The following is a 17,917-nucleotide window of genomic DNA, read 5'->3' on the forward strand; positions in this document are numbered from 1 at the left end:
TACTGTTTTATTCTTGTGAGCCACATGTGGTTGCTGGAAATTGAACCTCGGACCTCTGGAAGAACAGTTAGTGTTCCTAACCACTGAGCCAACTCTCCAGCACCGTGTAAACTGAGTTTTTTTTTTTTTTAAGACAAAATTTGCCTATGATAAATGAGACCCTTTTTAAGTATTACAGCTTGAGTTTTAACAAGCACTTTGAAACCAGGATTGTGGTTAGGATCGCAAACATTCCTGTCACTGAAAGGAGTTTTCTGGTACTATGCTGTGGTCACACCACCTCTGCCTGGGACCTGCTGTTTAATGTTGACTCTTTGTGAAGGTGATTAGAATTAGATAAGATTATCAGGGTGGAGAGCCCATTGCTGAATCCTTGTGGCTTTATAAGAGGAAAGGACCAGAGTGCACGTACACACACACACACACACACACACACACACACACACACACTCGTGCGCACGCAAGCTCACGCGCACATACACACACTTGGTCTCACTGTGTGATAAACTGAACTCCAAGACACTGCCAGCAACCATCACCAGTTGGGCTCCTCCATTCTGACCTGGGACCTGAACAGGGAACCAAAATGAACCTCTCTCTCTCTCTCTCTTTTTTTTAAAATCACATATCCATCTTGAGGGGTTGTGTTATCTGCAACTAAGAACAGACTGAGGTGGGGCCTGTGCTGCGCTCACAGAGTGCTCAGCGACCCCCCTGGGGTCTATCTACCTGCTGTGGGTAACAGTCCTTTCCAGCTGCAACAAAACGATTAGTGTCACACTAGTGAAGAACCCTGCTCCAAAGCAAGCCTTGTCTGTACGTCCCTCGTCCTGGACTCTGTCCAGATGTCTGCATCCAGCCAGAGTTCAAAGCCACTCCTGCTGTGGTTCGTCACTGTGAGCACTCTCAGCTGAGTACGTCACCCTCACCCCTCATGGCAATTTGAGTTGCTTTAGTTCATAGTTATAAATAATTACTAACCTTTGTGGAGATGTATTTTATTTCTCTTGGGTGATTGCTGGAGGCTACAGCTGCTGGCTTGTGTGCGTTTCACTTCTACTGGGGTGTCAGATCCTTTCCTGTTTCCACTTGTGCACGGAGTCTCCATTGCTCCATACTCCTCGAAACAATTGGTACTGCAAGTCTTGCAGTCTCAGTTTCTAGTAAAATCCAGAGTAGCAGTATGCCGCTGTCGTTTTGGTCAACATGTCCCTGGTGGACGCTGGCGGTGTACATCTTTTTATGTGTGCTTTTTCTTTTTAACTTGTCAAATATCAGCTTCGAGTCTTCCCCTATGTTTTGAACAGAAATTGGTTCTGTGAATTTGAGTTTGCTTGATATGCTGGGTGCAAGTTTTTTGTGGGATGTGTGTGTGCGCGCGCATGTTTGTGCATGTGTCAGTGTGTGTGCATGTGTTTCATTGTGTGTGAGGTGTATGTGTACACGTGTGTGCATGTGTGTGTGTGTCTGTGAGTGTGTGTATGTGTGTGTGTGTCAGGTGCATATGTGCACATGTGTGAGTGTGTGCACTTGAGAGTGTGTGTGTGTGTGTGTGTGTGTATGAGTGTGTGTGTGTGTGTGCGCTTGTGTAGAGGATCTGAATTAGATTCCCAGCACCCACATGGCAGCTCATAACCACCTTAACTTCAGTTCCCTATCTGATGCCTTCTCCTGGTCTTTAGGATGCCTGCACACATAAACACATGCACATACCAACACAAATAAATACATATAAACAAACAAAGATGTTTAGAATTCTTCCCTAACCCATCCACGTGCACCCAGTGTCTCGTTGTCCCTTTAGCTCCTTGGCTTTAATTAAACATTCTGGTTTTCCTCACAGAGATCATATACACGTTTGGTTACATTTGTGCCTAAGTATTTATTTTGGGTGAGGTACTGCTTACTTGTATTTTAAAATTTAAATTTTGATTGTTCAAGCCAGGAACAGTGGTGCACACCTTTAATCCCAGCACTCACGAGGCAGAGGTAGGCAGGTGTCTGTGTGCTGAAGGCTAGCCTGGTCTACAAGCAAGTTCCAGATTAGCCAGGGCTACACAGAGAGACTGTCTAAAAGAGAAAGGAAGGAAGGAAAAGAAACCCCATGGTTCATTGTCAGACCGTGTTAACACTGACTTGTGCTGATTTTGTCTGCAGATTGCTATAACTGCTTGCTTGATCCAAACACTCTACTTCTTGGGAAGATTCTTTGAGATTTTCTACATAAAAATTACATTGTATATGAACAGAGACAGTTTTCCTTCTTCTTGTCCAGGCTGTATAGCTTTTATTTCCTTTAAATTTTTTCACTAACATACATCAAGTTTATAAAACAGTGAGCTTTATTTTTGACATTTTTATGGGTACGTAAGGTACAGACCTCATACCCACCCCCTCCCACTGGCCCCTGGACTCTCCCGAATAGCACATCTTCTACTTTCATGTCTTTGGGGGGGGGGCGGTTCAAGACAGGGTTTCTCTGTGTAGCCTTGGCTGTCCTTGACTCACTTTGTAGACCAGGCTGGCCTCGAACTCACATCGATCCGCCTGCCTCTGCCTCCCCCGTATGCTGGGATTAAAGGCGTGCACCACTATGCCCAGCCTGACTCTCATGTCTTAAGCAGACTAGACTGTGCATGTGAGAGAGAACGTGGTATTGCCTTTTGTATGGGGCCGTTCCTCTCTCGTCACATCCATTTGGGTTCTTCTGCACTTAGATGTCCTTTTCTTTCCCGGCTTTGGACATTTCCTGCTACTTTTTTTTTTTTTTTCCCCTGCTACGGTTTTATTGAACAGCTTTCCATGCATTTGGTCTGTCTCTTGGTTCCCTTGTTTCTGCCACAGATTAATAGGTTCAGGCTCTTAGTTGTGCCCCAGAGGTCTTGGATGCTGTGGCCACGATGGCTCCTCCCCGTGCTGTTTTGAGTGGCAGCTCTCTCACCTTGCCCTTAACCTCTCACCCAGCCTGCCAATGGTGCTGCCCACTGGCTTTTCACATGGCTTCTTGATGCTTCTGTGTCTAAGGCTTTCATTTCTTCAGAGTCCCAGTTTCCTGCTGAGCTCAGCCAGGCCTTGAACTGATGTCTTTTTGCTTTACTCATCTGCTTATTTTAATCCTCTTTGATCACTGATGATTTTTAAATGAAACTTTTGCTTATTTCTCTGGCCCTTTAGCTACTTTCACGTGTTGGCTCGGTCACTGAAGAGGTGTGAACTAGGCGGCAAGTCGGCTTTGCCATGTTCCTCGTGCTGCTTTCTTGCTTGTGTGCCGTTGGGATGGAAGCGCCTCAGCTTTGTGTGCTGCCTCAGCTTTGTGTGCCTTTGGGATGGAAGCGCCTCAACTTTGTGAGCCTTTGGGATGGAAGCGCCTCAGCTTTGTGTGCCGTTGGGATGGAAGCGCCTCAGCTTTGTGAGCCGTTGGGATGGAAGCGCCTCAGCTTTAGATGAAACTCTTCTTATTCACCAGCTTCATCTGGAGTCCCAAAGGGAGGAAGAGAAGAAGACCAGCTGCCATTATAGCACCACCACCAAACAGACCAGAATAAAACACAGTAGTCCCAGCACTTCGGAGGCAGGGGCAGGTGGCTCTCTGTGAGTTCGAGGCCACCCTGGACTACAGAGCAAGTTCCAGGACAACCAAGGCTACATAGAGAAACTGTCTTAAAACAAACAAACAAACAACAACAACAACAAAAATCCTGCTACATTACCAATGACTGTAGAAAATAAAATAACAAAATCAATGTAGAATAAGTGAAGTTAAATAATAAAGATAAATATAACAACAATAAAAGAATGAGATGCAGAGCGAGGCATGAAGGATGGCTCAGCCATTAGGAGTTCTTACTGCTCTTCAGAGGGCCCAAGATCATTATCAGCACCCATACTGGGTGACTCACAACCACCTGGAATTCTGGCTTCTGACTGGAGCTGCACACATAAGTACTCTCTCTCTCTCTCAAAACTAAAAGTGCAGACAGAGAAAGGAGGACATATTAAAAGAAGATAATGTGAGAAGGAGGAATAGAAAAGAGCAAAGGAAAAAAGTCTAAAAAGCTGGGGCCGAAGAAATGGCTCAGTAAGTGGTTGAGAGCACACACTGCTACAGGTCGGAGCTAGCCACCCATGTCCCGTGGCTCACAACCACCTGTAGCTCTAGCCCAGGGCACCTGACACTTATTCTGGCCTTGGTAGGCACATGCAGTCATGCGTATGTACCCCACCCAAACACACATATATAATTAAAAAATAAAACAAAACTTTAAAAATATATAAAATGAAAGTGACTAGATTAACTTAGATAAAAGTAGAAAGAGGAGTAAAACAGTTTTTATAAGTGGGTTCTGGGCATCAACTCAAGGTCCTTACACTTGCATGGCAAGCACACGCCTGACACGTGGCTAGCCCTACGCCTGGTTTTATTCTGAGAGTTCTATAGCTTCAGCTTTTATATTGAAGTGTTGATCTATTTTGTACTAGTCTTTGCACAGGGGCGAGGCAGATATCCCAACTTCAGTTAGTCAAGGAAAAGCCGAAGACACAAATGGTTAAAACTAGAAATCCAAGTGTAGGCTTTAGCAAGCACTAAACTTAAAAAAGCTAAGAAAGCGCAGTGGACACCAACCAGCAAATCAGGGAATCCAGACGAGAGGGCAGGGCATCCTGACAGAGGATCCTACTTCAGGAGAATGGTCACCTGACATCTTTGAGGAAGCAGAAAGGAAAGGGGCTGGAACCAAGAAAGAGCCCCTTGGGGTCATGCTCTTGGTGACCTGTTTCTTCCAACTAGGCCTGAGCATCAGAAGTTTCCAAAGCCTTCCAGTAATGTCAAGCTTCCACCCACCAGTGGATTAGTCACCAATGGGGTCAGAGCAGCAGCTGTGCCCTTAGCACATGACCCTGGGGAAAGATTTCAGATTCGAGCCACAACCGAACTATATGGCTGTTTCAGAAAACACTTGCTCAGTACAAACTCAGGTCTTGACCTAAAGCCGACTCGTGCAGCTTGAGTTCGCCAGAGTGGCAGGGAAGAAGTTGTGCAGTCAGGAACCTTGGAGCTGAGGTTTCCCAGGGCGATGTCTCCCTCGTCATCTGCCCTGCGGCCTCAGTTCCGTCTGCAGTTGTTCATCGAGTAGCACATGGCTTATGGCTTACACAGCTGCCGCGGGAGCAAGGTCGGTGTGGTTTGCGTGGTGGACGTTGGCTATCCTGACGCCTGGTCCCATCCCTGCTGCTGCTGTGCTGACGTCTACCTCTGCCCTTTCTGCTGTGACTTGTCCTCCCTTTGCTCCTTGGTGAACTCTCCTCTTATTTATTTTTTTTTTCAAGCTTCCAGAAGTATTACTTCTGCCAAACTACCCTTGGCCTCCGATCCTGAGCTCTAGGAGGCCAGGATTAAGAAACAGGTTACTGGGAAGAGCTCTGTTGAGTGCTGTGACCCTCGGCTGCCTGGCACTGGGCTCCCTGAGGCAGGGATGTCCATGTTGACTGAGAACAATGTGCTGATGCCTAATTCAGATAGGACAGAGTGAGTGCAGCTGAGGGAGGGATTACTGGTATGTGTGGGCGTCTGTCAGGGCAGAGAAGGCAGCAGGTCTGTGTCCAGGAACGGTTGGGTGTAGCATACCACGTTGAGAAGTAGGAAAACAGTACAACCACCATGGAGACAAGGCAGGCCTCTTCCTCAGACCTGGTCCCTGAAATTCACTTGGCAACATCATCCTGGGGTGGGTTGCTATGCAGATGTCAGAGTCCTGTGTTCAGACATGAGAAGGACCTGTTAATATAAAATTAAACTGACAGCAGTTCCCAGTGACTAGCAAGTACAAAAATAGATCACCTCAAGTGAAAATACTTTTAGGGGAAAGAACAACAACCAAAACAAAAATCCTACCAAGAAGAGACTTGATACCCTGTGAGCATATACAGGGGGAGGAGGTCCCCCTCAGTCACTGTCATAGGGGAAGGGAGTAAGGGCAAAATGGGAGGGAGGGAGGAATGGGAGGATACAAGCGATAGGATAACCATTGAGATGTAATATGAATAAATTAATAAAATAAAATTTTAAAAAATAAAAAATTTTATTATAATCCTAAAAAAAAATCAAAATTAAAACAAAAACAAAAACAGCTTTCTGCAGAATGGAACACTCAGGGTACCAGGCCTCTGAATAAGAAGTAAGAGCCTCTAGCCAGGAGACAAGCCCCTCAGAGCACATCACTGGCCTGCGCAGTCATGAAGGCAAAGGCACACAGAGCTTCCCGTGCGGCCCTGGCCTGGTCTGACTCAGTGGGTGTGGGGAACTTTGAAGGAAGGTCGAGGATGGGGAAAGTAAGTGAGGAGTGGGACAGGCTGAAGGAATTCTGAAAATGTGTATGGAGACTCTCAGCCTGCCATGTGCCGGGCCAAACAGGGTGTGTGGGCTGTGGGCCAAAACAAGGGAAAGCTGGGGAGGCACACAGCACACGCAGATGCCCTCACCTTCCTTCTGGGAATGTCCGAGCCTGGACCTTCCAAGCCCAAAGGACTGATTTTCAATCCATGGTGTACAGAAGGCCATTGACACTCCAGGAGATCATAAAATAGAGAAGATGGCCAGGCCTGCTGCTGCGGGCCTGCAGTCCCAACTGTTTGGGAGGCAGGGGCAGGAGGGTCACATGTTCCAGGTCAGCTTGACCTACAATCCTTTTTTTCCTTACGTTTGTGAGAGATTTGCATAAAGTGATGGTGCCCCACTACAGAGAGACACACCTTTAATGGGAAGAATTTGGAAACCACATTTTCATCGTAGTCCATTAAGATAACACACATACATAATAAAGATGCAAACAGCGTGCTCCTAAAACCACTCTTCAGTCAGAGAGGATGTCACGGGGCATAATTATGTCACCAAATGCTCCTTAACACCTAGAACAATTGCCAAGGAGAGATATATTAAAGAATTGGCATCTAGCAATGAATTGGATAAACACGTCAGGAGCCGGATCCACAGATAGAAAACTGAGAAGCCCCTCACCGGCCCGATTATAGAAGATGCCTCCCAGTCCCAGGGCCAGCAAAGCGCCCAACGCTGTCAGAAGAGCCCATCAGCAAGTTTTGCCGACAGCACGTGCTGGCTACCAGGAAGCTCACTGGAGTGCTCACTGGGACCTGGCCACATGGGTGGCACCTGCCTCGCCAGAACTGTACTTCCAGATTCCCAGTTTGGCACAACCATAGCATAAGCATCCATATGTGTGTGGCGAGAACACATCTTACTGAAAGCAACAAATCAAATCTGAACAGGAAAACTGAACCAGCAGGTCTCCTAACTAGTGTGTAAGTGCAATGCTGTGCTGACCTAGTTAGAATCCCAGTGGGTTGTGTTTTTATGGAATTAGGTAAAATTATCTTAAAGTCTGAATGGATGTCGGCAGTTGGAGAAGACTTGCCAATGACTCTATGACATGGCCCAGCAGACTTTGTTAGTTTTGGTCTGTGTTACAAGCTGTCAAACGTATCTCCTATTTGATATGTTATGTGTTGAAAACAAAGAAAAAGTGCCTATCCAGTGCACAAGTGATAAGCTGCTGTTAGTCAAGATCAGAGACCAACAGAAGTGGAGACCCGTAAGTGCAGCGTGAGCCTTTGCTTCCAGGCTGTTTACTCAGCTTTGCTGAAACTCAAAATCAGTATTGACTCAGACCCCGGCTCTCCAGATAGCAGAGAGCTGGGCCTGGAGGCACATTTGAGTAATCTCAGAACCCAGGAGGCTGCAGCAGGAAGAGCCCAGATTAGAAGCCAGCTAAGGCCATTGGTTCAGAGGGAGGAGGTATGAATGCTTATGCTAGAAGGCCAGAGCTTGGGCTGGGGATGCTGCTCAGTTGGTAGCTTGCCCAATGGATGCCCCCCTACCTCTACATCCCCCCGCACCTGATCCCAACACTGGGGAGGAAGAGGCAGGGAGATCTCTGAATTAGAGGCCAACCTGCTCTACAGATCGAGTTCCAGGGCAACCAGGGCTACACAGAGAAACCCTGTCTCGAAAAAAGAAAGGAAGGAAGGAAGGAAGGAAGAAAGAGCCCTGAGTTTGATCCTCCGCTCCACACAACCTGGAGATGGTGGTGCACACCTGTGACGTCAGCTCTGTGGAGGCAGAGGCAGGAGGATCAGAGAAGCTCAAGGTCATCCTCAGGTCCCAGTAAGCTTGGAAGCAGACAGGCCTCCATGATCCAGAGCTCAGTTATGCACCTTAAAGGCTTGTGGCGGGGGGACCATGAGCAAGCCATTCCACCAACCTGTGGGGACATGAAGTATGGAGACGCAGGCTGACGCAGATGAGAGAAAGACTGTGAGGACAAAGGAGCTAGAAAACGGAGTTGGTTCTTTGAAAATACAAACAGGCCCAGCAGGCCACTAGCTAAACTACTGGCAATGTGAAAAGGGGGGCATTGAAGCATATTCATGAAATTCAGAGGACCTTTAAGGAATATTTTAACATGTATGTATTTTAAAACTTGGAAACGTAAAAGAATTAGATATAATCAAGAGAATATAAACAACTTCAGCAGATATAAAATGAACAATCATATTCACACAGTATTTAAAAAATCTGACATAGAAAAGGCCAGGGCCACACAGAACCACTGCTGGATGCTATTGGGCTTTTGAAGAAGAGTCATCACCCATGCCCGGCAAGCTGGTCCAGGAAATAGAAAAGCACTACCAACCTACTCTGCAAAGCCAGCGTCCTCCTGATCCCCACACCAAACAAAGGCACAACAAAGAAGGAAGCTATAGGCCAATTTCCTTAATAAATAAATACATGACCATCCCCAATAAGGGGATGGTGAGCTAGCTCAGGGGTTAAGAGCACTGGCTCCTCTTCCAGAGGCCCTGGGATCAATTCTCAGCACCCACATGGTGGCTCATAACCATCTGTAACTTCAGTTTCTGAGAATCTGATGCTCTCTTCTGGTCTTTTCAGGCACAAGCACACAGGTGACACACAGACATAGCCTAGGCAATACACCCATACACATGAAAATAAATAAATTGTTTTTAAAAATAAAAAAATAAAAATGCTTAGAAGCATAATTCAACAGCATATTTAAAAATACAAAACAAAACAAAACAAAACAAAAAACCCACCACAATCAATTTGTTTTTATTCTGGGGATACAAGGATGGTTTAAAATACACACATCAAGCTGGGCATAGTGGCGCATGCCTTTAATCCAAGCACTTGGGAGGCAGAGACAGGTGGATCGCTGTGAGTTTGAGGTCAGTCTGGCCTACAAAGTGAGTCCAGAACAGCCAAGATAACATAGAGAAACCCTGTCTCAGGAAAAAAAAAAAAACCCAATAAACTAAAATACACACATCACTAAGTGTAATTCTGTACATGAATGAGCTAGGGACAGAACTGATCACGTTTCAAAAGATTCAGGAGAGAACTCTAGCAAAGCTGACATCCTTCACGGTAAGGACCCGAGGAAGGTAGAAATAAAAGGATGAGCCTTCAGCCCCGTAGAGCTGCAAGCAGCAAACCAGTGCTTATCTTCTATTAAACAGGGGAAGCCGAAAGCACTTCCTAAAGTGCAGACTGAGACAAGGGAGCCCACACTCCAACTCAGAACTAGGGGAACAAAGCAAGGAAAGAAAATCAGGGTCCCACAAATGGAGAGAAGTCAAATTGTGCATCTGTGGGGATGATATGATTCTTCGACGACCTTATAGGGGCAAAGGTAGCCATATGATAAAAGTGATCTACTTAGAGAGCCTTATAGAGATGAGGCCCTGTGCCTTTCCCCACAGACATAAAGCAGAGACCCTGAGTGGCCGAAGCAGTCGAGACAGCATCTCTGGGAGGGTCCCACACAAACTCCATTACAGAGCCCTGGCATGGAGACCAGCGAGGTGCTAGCAGAAGAACCAGACAGGCTGAGAGCTGGCATGGAGGGCATGAGGCCCTCGCAGACACAGCCACCTGTGGTCAGCAGAGGTTCCCAAACCTGCATTTGGGCAAAGACAGCCTCTTCAGCGAATGGTGCCGAGCAAACCGCGTAGCCACGCAATTAGATCCCTCCCTCTCACTCTCTAAAAGCTAATTCAAAGTGCACCGACAGCCTTAATGTAAGGCTCAAAACTCTGAAGCTGATGGGAGAGAGCGTTAAAAGATGGAGGCATAGGAGGAGACTTCTGACAGGGGCTCCAGCATCTCAGGGAATAACAGCACAGACCGAAAACTAGGATTGTGGAGACCTAAAGTTCTTCTACACAGCAAAGGAAACAAAAACAAGGAGAGGGGTGGGGGAAAGCTTTGCCAGCAAAAATCTAACAGTCAAATCTTAGCCACATAGAGAACGGAGGCCATAAACACCAAGGAACAAGGCAGTGAATTGATGGGCAGATGACTAGACAGCTGTCAAAAGAAGAACATATAAACAAAGTGTGCCTGGGCAGCAGCCTGTGGCCTCGGGGAGCGCAGATTAGAATGACATCGCTGTGCTTGTCCCCAGGAAAGGACTATTTCTCCCACTCTCGGCTGTCCTTAGTTGCCTGTAGTCCTTTTTTAATTTTGTTTTGTTTGTTTGGTTGATTTTTTGTCTTGTTTGTTTGTTTTTGCTTTTGTTTGGTTTGGTTTGGCTTGGGTTTTCAAGACAGGGTTTTTCTATGTAGCCTTGGCTGTCCTGGACTCACTTTGTAGACCAGGCTGGCCTCAAACTCGCAGTGACCCGCCTGCCATGATACTAAACCAGCTAGACGGCTGCCAGCACATAAACTGATGAGGGACATTTGGTGTGCACACTCAGTGGAGCTTTCCTCACATGTAAAGAATAAAACTGCTTCTCCCACCCCACACACACACCCAGGAAAACTGAATGGACTGGGAGATAATCCTGCTAAGAACAATAAGCCGACTCAGAAAGACAAATGCCACACGTTTTCTCCCGTCTGGAATCTTTAAGACACAGACATGTGTGGGAAACATGGAAGCCGAGTGGGGGCTGCTTATTTGTGGGGAGGAATTGGTCTCTCAGGGGTCAGGGCAGTGGAGATGAGCAAAGAGCAAAATGCTCACACGTGAAGACATCGTGTGAAGCCATTGTTTTCTGTGCTAACGTCCTCGAGGACCAGAAGGGCCATACAGGCTAGCATCAGAGTCTGAGAGCCCAGAAGAACTAAACACCACAGCATGTGCTAATTGCCCTTCTCCCCTAGCAACAGCCAATTAGCACAGGACAGGACATTCCAACCGAAACCCAAGACCAGGGAGAACAAAGAAAACCAGAACCGTTTGTGAGTTTGGCGCCTGCTCATAACCAATCATTTTAAAACACAATATCCCCCTTTGTATTTTAACCAATAGACCTTTGCCAGGCTGGAACTCCCCTGCTTTGGGCACACTGGGAGGGAAAGGACCCTATAAATTGCCCTCAGCCCAGAGCACAGCGAGCTCCTCCTGAACCACTGTGTTGGTGACAGATGGGGCTCTGGCTTAAGCCAAGAGTAAAGATCCTCTTGTGTTTGCATCGGTTTCATCTCCTGGTGGTCTTTTGGGGGGTCTTGAAAGGGACCTAACGAGTCCATGTGAGTAAGCACATGTTAGGCATCCTCTCTCTCCACAGAGTGGGCTACAAAAGCCACACAGGACCTGTGCCCATCTGGAACCTCCCTGCAGAGACTAGTCAGCCACACTTCAGGGAGGAAGGTGTGGAGACAGCTCCGGCCTTTAGGTGTGCTATTTGCTATTTGGATTTCTAAAAGAAAATGGCACATTAACCTCAGAACAGTGTAACATTAAAAGGCTTCTGGGGAGTCTGCAATTACACTGTGCTCTTGAAGACCTGCAATTAGGAAGTGGCATGCCATTGCTTACACTATGTTCTCCCCTGAAATAATAGTTTCCCATCAGCCAGTTTCAAGAAATAGAGAATCCAGGGAAGGCCTCCCTGTCATGCAGCTTGGTCGGTTGGACCAGCACTGCCATCTAGTGCATGCCTCCCAGCACTGCAGGCAGCTGGCATCTAAGACATGGAAGCATGATTGCTGTCGGCTTGTTTTATGTGCATTTGATTTATGAATAATTTGCCTGCATGTATATCTGTGCATCAGTGAATGTTTGGGGCCATCAAAGGCCAGATGAAGGCTTTGAATTTCTGGAAATGGGCTTTCTGACATGCCATGTGGATACTAGGAATTGAACCTGGGTCCTCTGGGAAAGTAGCCAGTGCTCTTAACTGCTGAGCCGTGTCTCCAGCCCTGGAAGCATGTTTACACGGAACTCAGAGGTGTTCTGGCTCAGAGATAGTTTGGTATTGTTGTTTGCTAAATATTCTAGTTTTTTTTTTCTGTTGCTATGATAAATATACGGACAAAAAACATGCAGGAGAAAAGGCTTTATTCAGTTTGTATTTTCAGGTCACAGTCCATGATTGTGGGGGACTGAAGGAAGGAACTTCAAACAGCTGGTTAGACTGTGTCCAGAGTGAGGAGCCTATGGCAGATAGTCACACTGTGTCCACAGTGACAGTGAAGATCCTGGAGCAGATAGTCACACTGTGTCCACACTAAAGAGCCTGGAGCAGATGGTCACACTGTGTCCACAGTGAACAGCCTGGAGCAGATGGTCACACTGTCCACAGTGATGAGCCTGGAGCAGATGGTCACACTGTGTCCACAGTGAACAGCCTGGAGCAGATGGTCACACTGTCCACAGTGGAGAGCCTGGAGCAGATGGTCACACTGTGTCCACAGTGACAGTGGAGAGCCTGGAGCAGATGGTCACACTGTGTCCACAGTGAACAGCCTGGAGCAGATGGTCACACTGTCCACAGTCCACAGTGACAGTGGAGAGCCTGGAACAGATGGTCACACTATGTCCACAGTGGAGAGCTGAGAAAAGTGAGCACACACACACACTCACATGCTTGTTTCCTGTGCTCCACTTGGTTTCTCCACTCTTGAACAGTTCAGGACCTCTGCCTAGAGAATGGTGCTGCCTCCAGTGGGCTGCGTGTTCTCACATCAGTTAAGGCAATCCCCTACAAGCACGTCCAGAAATAAACCCAATGTGAACAATCCCTCTCTGAGGGGTTCTTCCAAGGTTGTGTCAAGTTAACAATTAAAACCAAGTACAGGGCTGATACAGTATGGAAAGCCAGCCCGATCAATCAGCGCAACTTCCAACACAACTCAGTCCAGTCTCAGCATTGACACCTGTATTACTTTTCTCATTGTTGAGACAAAGCACCCAGTATAATATCTGGAGGTCACAGAGCATCCAGTCCGGATGCAGAGCAGGTGAATGCTGGTACCCAGCTTGCTGTCTCAGTTTTCCTCAGTCTAGGACCCAGCACGGGGACGGCATCGTGTAGATTTCCTTGAGTCTGCTCTGTGGCAAAGCGAGCTGGGCCTCCTCCACACGCCAGCAGAGCATTCCTGCTCCCACAGGTGCTCGGATACCTCAGAACCTGCGTGGCCCCTGTGACCATGCTACTGAGAGGAGCTTGGAATAAATGTGTAGAGCCCACGTGAGGCCTCTGTACCATGGGGCCAAGCTGCTTTCCCTCAACAGAACGTGTTTTATGTTTATCGAGTTATTGTGCAAATCAGTGTTCGTTCTCCCGTAGCCCGTTGCGTAAGTGTGCCAGTGCCTCCGTCCGTCTCCTCGGGATGGGCTCTTGGCCTCCTCCTAGGTTTTGACAATTATGAGCACAACTGCTAGGCGCAGGTCTCTGCAGACACACTTGCGTTTCTCCTGGATAAGTGCCTGGGAGTTGTGGGGTTACTGGGTCCTGGAGCAGAGGTAGTTTAAGGTCATCAAAAGCCATCACCTCCCTAAGTGTTGTGGAACTTCTGTCAGCGCTGGGCCAGTCTTCAGCTGCCCACAGCGTGACAGAGCAGGAGTTCACCGTTCTCACCCAGCGTGCCAGCAGAGGGCCCTGCAGGAGGGTGGCTGTGTTCACGGTGTGTGTGTGTGTCTGTCTGTCTATCTGTCTGTCTGTCGGCTTCCTTGTCTGTGGGGGCTAACTGTGCTTATCGGTGCCTTTTTGCCCGCAGGAGGCTTCTAGGAGCTAGTCCTTCCTAGTCTGCAGTCTGTCCAAAAAGTTCTGAGACTTAGCGTGTGGTGGCTGGAGCTCAGTGTGAGTGTGTATCTGTGTGTAAGCAGGTACATGTGTGTGTGTGAAGGTGCACGTGTGTGTGTGTGTGTGTGTGTGTGCAGGTACATGTGTGTGTGTGATTGTAGAGGTCAAAGAGCAATCTCAGGTGTCATTTTTCAGGTGCCTCTCACCTGCTGTCTTGAGACAAGCTCCCTCACTGCTTTGCTGCCTAGTTTGCTAGGTTGGCTGGCCAGAGAACTCCAGGACTGGCCACCTTTGCTTCTAGGCACTGGGGTCAGAAGCACACACTCACCACCCTTGCTTTTATTTAGGTTCTTGTGCCAACAAGTACTTTACCAGCTAAGCTACCCCCTACCCTGGCTGTAGCTTCTGCAGTGTCAGCAAGGGTACAAGTACACATACACGGATGGTTGTATGTCTCCATGTGTGTGTTAGTGAGCTTGTCCGTACATGTGCGACTGGAGCCGGAGGCTGTCGTCAGGGCCTTCCTCTGCTCTGCTCCATACCGTTTTTTTGAGGCAGAGAACATGAAGACCACTGTTGTGGCTAAGACTCTCCAGCCAGTGAGGCCGCAGGATCCATCTTCCTCCCACTGAGGTGACAGGCTCCTGCTGCCATGCCTGGCTTTTACGTAGGTGCTGAGATCTGTCCTTGTGCGTGTGCATCAAGCGTTTTACCCACTGACCTGTCTCTCTAGCCCCAGGACCTTTTTTTTGTTTATATCTGAAACTCTGAACCCACTTAACAACCTCCTTCTCCCAGCCTAGCAACCAACATCCATTTTCTGTCTCCTGTCTTTGACGATGCTAGCACATGAGCCCATTTTGCGCTGCTGTAATTCAATGCCTGAGACTGGACAGTTTATAAAAAAGAAAAACTTACTTCCTTGAGACTGGAAAATTCAATGCTTGGCATTTTGTGAGGACCAGGGTCTCTGCATCCTAGAGGGTGCCTTGAACATAGTATCTTTATGTGGCAAAGGAGCAGAGGAACCAAACTCTCTCTGTGAAGTCCTTGTGTTATGACATTAACCCACGGCTGCTCGCTGTGGATTCAGTCTCCTCTGCATGTAGGTGTCTCACGGAGCAGGGCCTCGTGTGTCTCTGTGACTGGCTTGTACCTCCCAACTTCATCCTAGGAGTTCATCTGAGTGTCACATGACAGGATCTCCCTCCTTTCCAATGTCCAAGCCACATGTTTCTTGAGCATGTGTCTGTGGCCGGAAACGTGGTGCTTCTCCCTCCAGCTCTTGCTGCGTGGCCGTCTCCCCACAGAGCTGTCTGCCGGGCAGATTCACCAGCAGTGCACAGAGTCCCAGCCTCTCCACATCAGCCTTTATTTCCTTCTCTTTGCTCATGACCTTTCTGTCTTATCTTTTACAGCACCCGTCCCGGGGGTGGGGATGGGTGTGAGGCATTAGCTGTCTGAGGTTTTGCGAGCCACAGTGCACGGGTCACTTCTCTTCTTCCACAGTCCCGTGGGTTCTGGTGCTGGATTTGGGTCCTGTCTGTAACAATGTTTCAGTAATGAGCAGTGCTGTTGGGCCTTTCTTTGTGAGCTTAGTTGACACTCACGGATCACTTTTGGAGGCCGCTGTTTTTAAGTCTAGTTGTCTGACATTTGGGTGCTGGGTGGCGGCCACTCCTGAGCTGACTGAGCCTCTGGAGACCTTCCGGGCACTTTGTAAGCCCTGCCCCCTTTCTCCTCTGGCTGATTTTTGGTGTCACACCCAGATTGGACACAAGCTCCAAGTCCCTTGTCATGTTGTGTCCTTCTGTGTTCTCCTAAGAGCCTCTTCAATTTATTTTTTATTTTTTGTTTTTTTGAGGCAGGGTTTCTCTGTGTAGCCTTAGCTGGAGCCTCTTTAGTCTAAATCTTGTGTGTAGGATCTTTAATGTACTTTGGATTAGGTTTTGTATATGGCTTATTTTTTTTTTTAAGATTTGTTTATTTTTCATGGGTATGTGTGTGCACCTGACTGTATGCATGGGCGCCCATAGAGGCCAGAAGTGGGCACTGGATTCCTTGGAGCTGGAGATACAGATGGTTGTGAGATGCCTGGTGTGTATGCTGGAAGCTGACCCCTGGTCCTCTGTGTGAGCAGCCTTAACCACCGAGCCTTCTTTCCAGCTACAGCCTCGCACCCTTCCTTTCTTTCTGCCTAATTATTTTGTTTTTGTTTTTATTTTTCAAGACAAGGTTTCTCTGTGTAGTCTTGGCTGTCCTGGACTCGCTTTGTAGACCAGGCTGGCCTCGAACTCACATCGATCTGCCTGCCTCTGCCTCCCGAGTGCTGGGATTAAAGACGTGCGCCACCATGCCTGGCTCTAATTATTTTTAATGTTTTTTTTTTTTTTTTTTTTTCTTTTCAAATTTTGGGGTAGGATCTCTCTACGCAGCCCAAGCCGGCCTACATCTCACTGGGTAGCCCAGGCTCCACAGTGTTTCTGCTGAATAGAAGCCTGGTGTTTTGATGTTTTGTTTTGTGGAGTTTGAATTTTTGTAGCTGGTGCCTAGTGTCACTAGGACAACAGGCCACAAACAAGCCCTTCTTTGTTTTCTTCCGGAAACTTTGGAACTTCAGCATTTTCTCTGGCATCTCTAAGTCCTCGCTGGCGTTCATGTGGGGGCTGAAGATGGAGCTGAGGCGCTCTCTGCCTCGCTGAGTGACAGGTGTGTGCTCCGACACCCCCATAGTTGTGGGGTTCTGTTGCAGTGGGGATTCAGGGAAGCAGGGAGTGCAGGCGCAGCAGGAGCCCCAGCCCTGTGTTCTCCCAAACTGCTGAAGAGACAAAGCCCTCGCAGCAGAAGACTTCAACCTTCAGAGGGAACTGGAACCTACCACTGACCACCTGGACCAGTGGCTGTATAGTGCCAGTATGTGACATCTCAGGACTCAGGACCCATGTCACAGGTCCAGCTGAGTCACCAGCCTCAGTCCACCCACTTCCCTCCTCCTGGTGAGTGGGCCATCCCAGTATGAGAGCCCCTCCCTCTGCAGATCTGATCTGCTCCTCCTCCCTTCCCCTCCCCCTCCCTCCCACATCCCCAACCTCCACTAAAAGATGAGCTGAGTCACCTTCTGAGCTGCAGAGGGGGAGCCCGATGCATGTCACCATTTCTCCTCTCCAACAGACCTTCAGTTGAGGATACTGGTTTCCCTGGACTCCAAGACCCTTCTTGGACCTACTTCTAGCAGGCTTTCTCTTGCCCATGCCTCTTCTTTTGTACTGTGGCCCTGCCCACTCCCTTGTCAGCCAATGGGAACTGGGCCATGCATCCTGCTTGTGTTGTACCCGTGGTTCTGGTCCACAGAGTCTGTGTGCCTCTGCTCCTCCACCTGCCTCTGCCTCTGAGTGCTGGGATCACAGGCCTGTGCCACCACCGCACTCAGCTCCGACAGGCCAATCTCATGGAAACATTTTCTCAGTTGAAAGTCCTTCTTCCCAGATGACTCTAACTTGTATCAAGATGACAAAAACAAGCCAGGCATGGTGGCACACGCCTTTAATCCCAGCATTCAGGAGGCAGAGGCAGGTGGACTGCTGTGAGTTTGAGGCTAGCCTGGTCTACAAACTGAGCCCAGGATAGCCAAGGCTACACAGAGAAACCCTGTCTCAAAAAACCAAAAATAAGGGCTGGAGAGATGGCTCAGTGGTTAAGAGCACTGCCTGCTCTTCCAAAGGACACGGGTTCAATTCCCAGCAACCACATGGCAGTTCACAACTGTCTGTAACTCCAAGATCTGACACTTTCACACCAATGCACATAGATTAAAAACTAAATAAAATATTAAGAAAAAAAAGAAAAAC

The sequence above is a fragment of the Acomys russatus genome, chromosome 1 (assembly GCF_903995435.1).
Source record: "Acomys russatus chromosome 1, mAcoRus1.1, whole genome shotgun sequence".
NCBI lineage: Eukaryota > Metazoa > Chordata > Mammalia > Rodentia > Muridae > Acomys > Acomys russatus.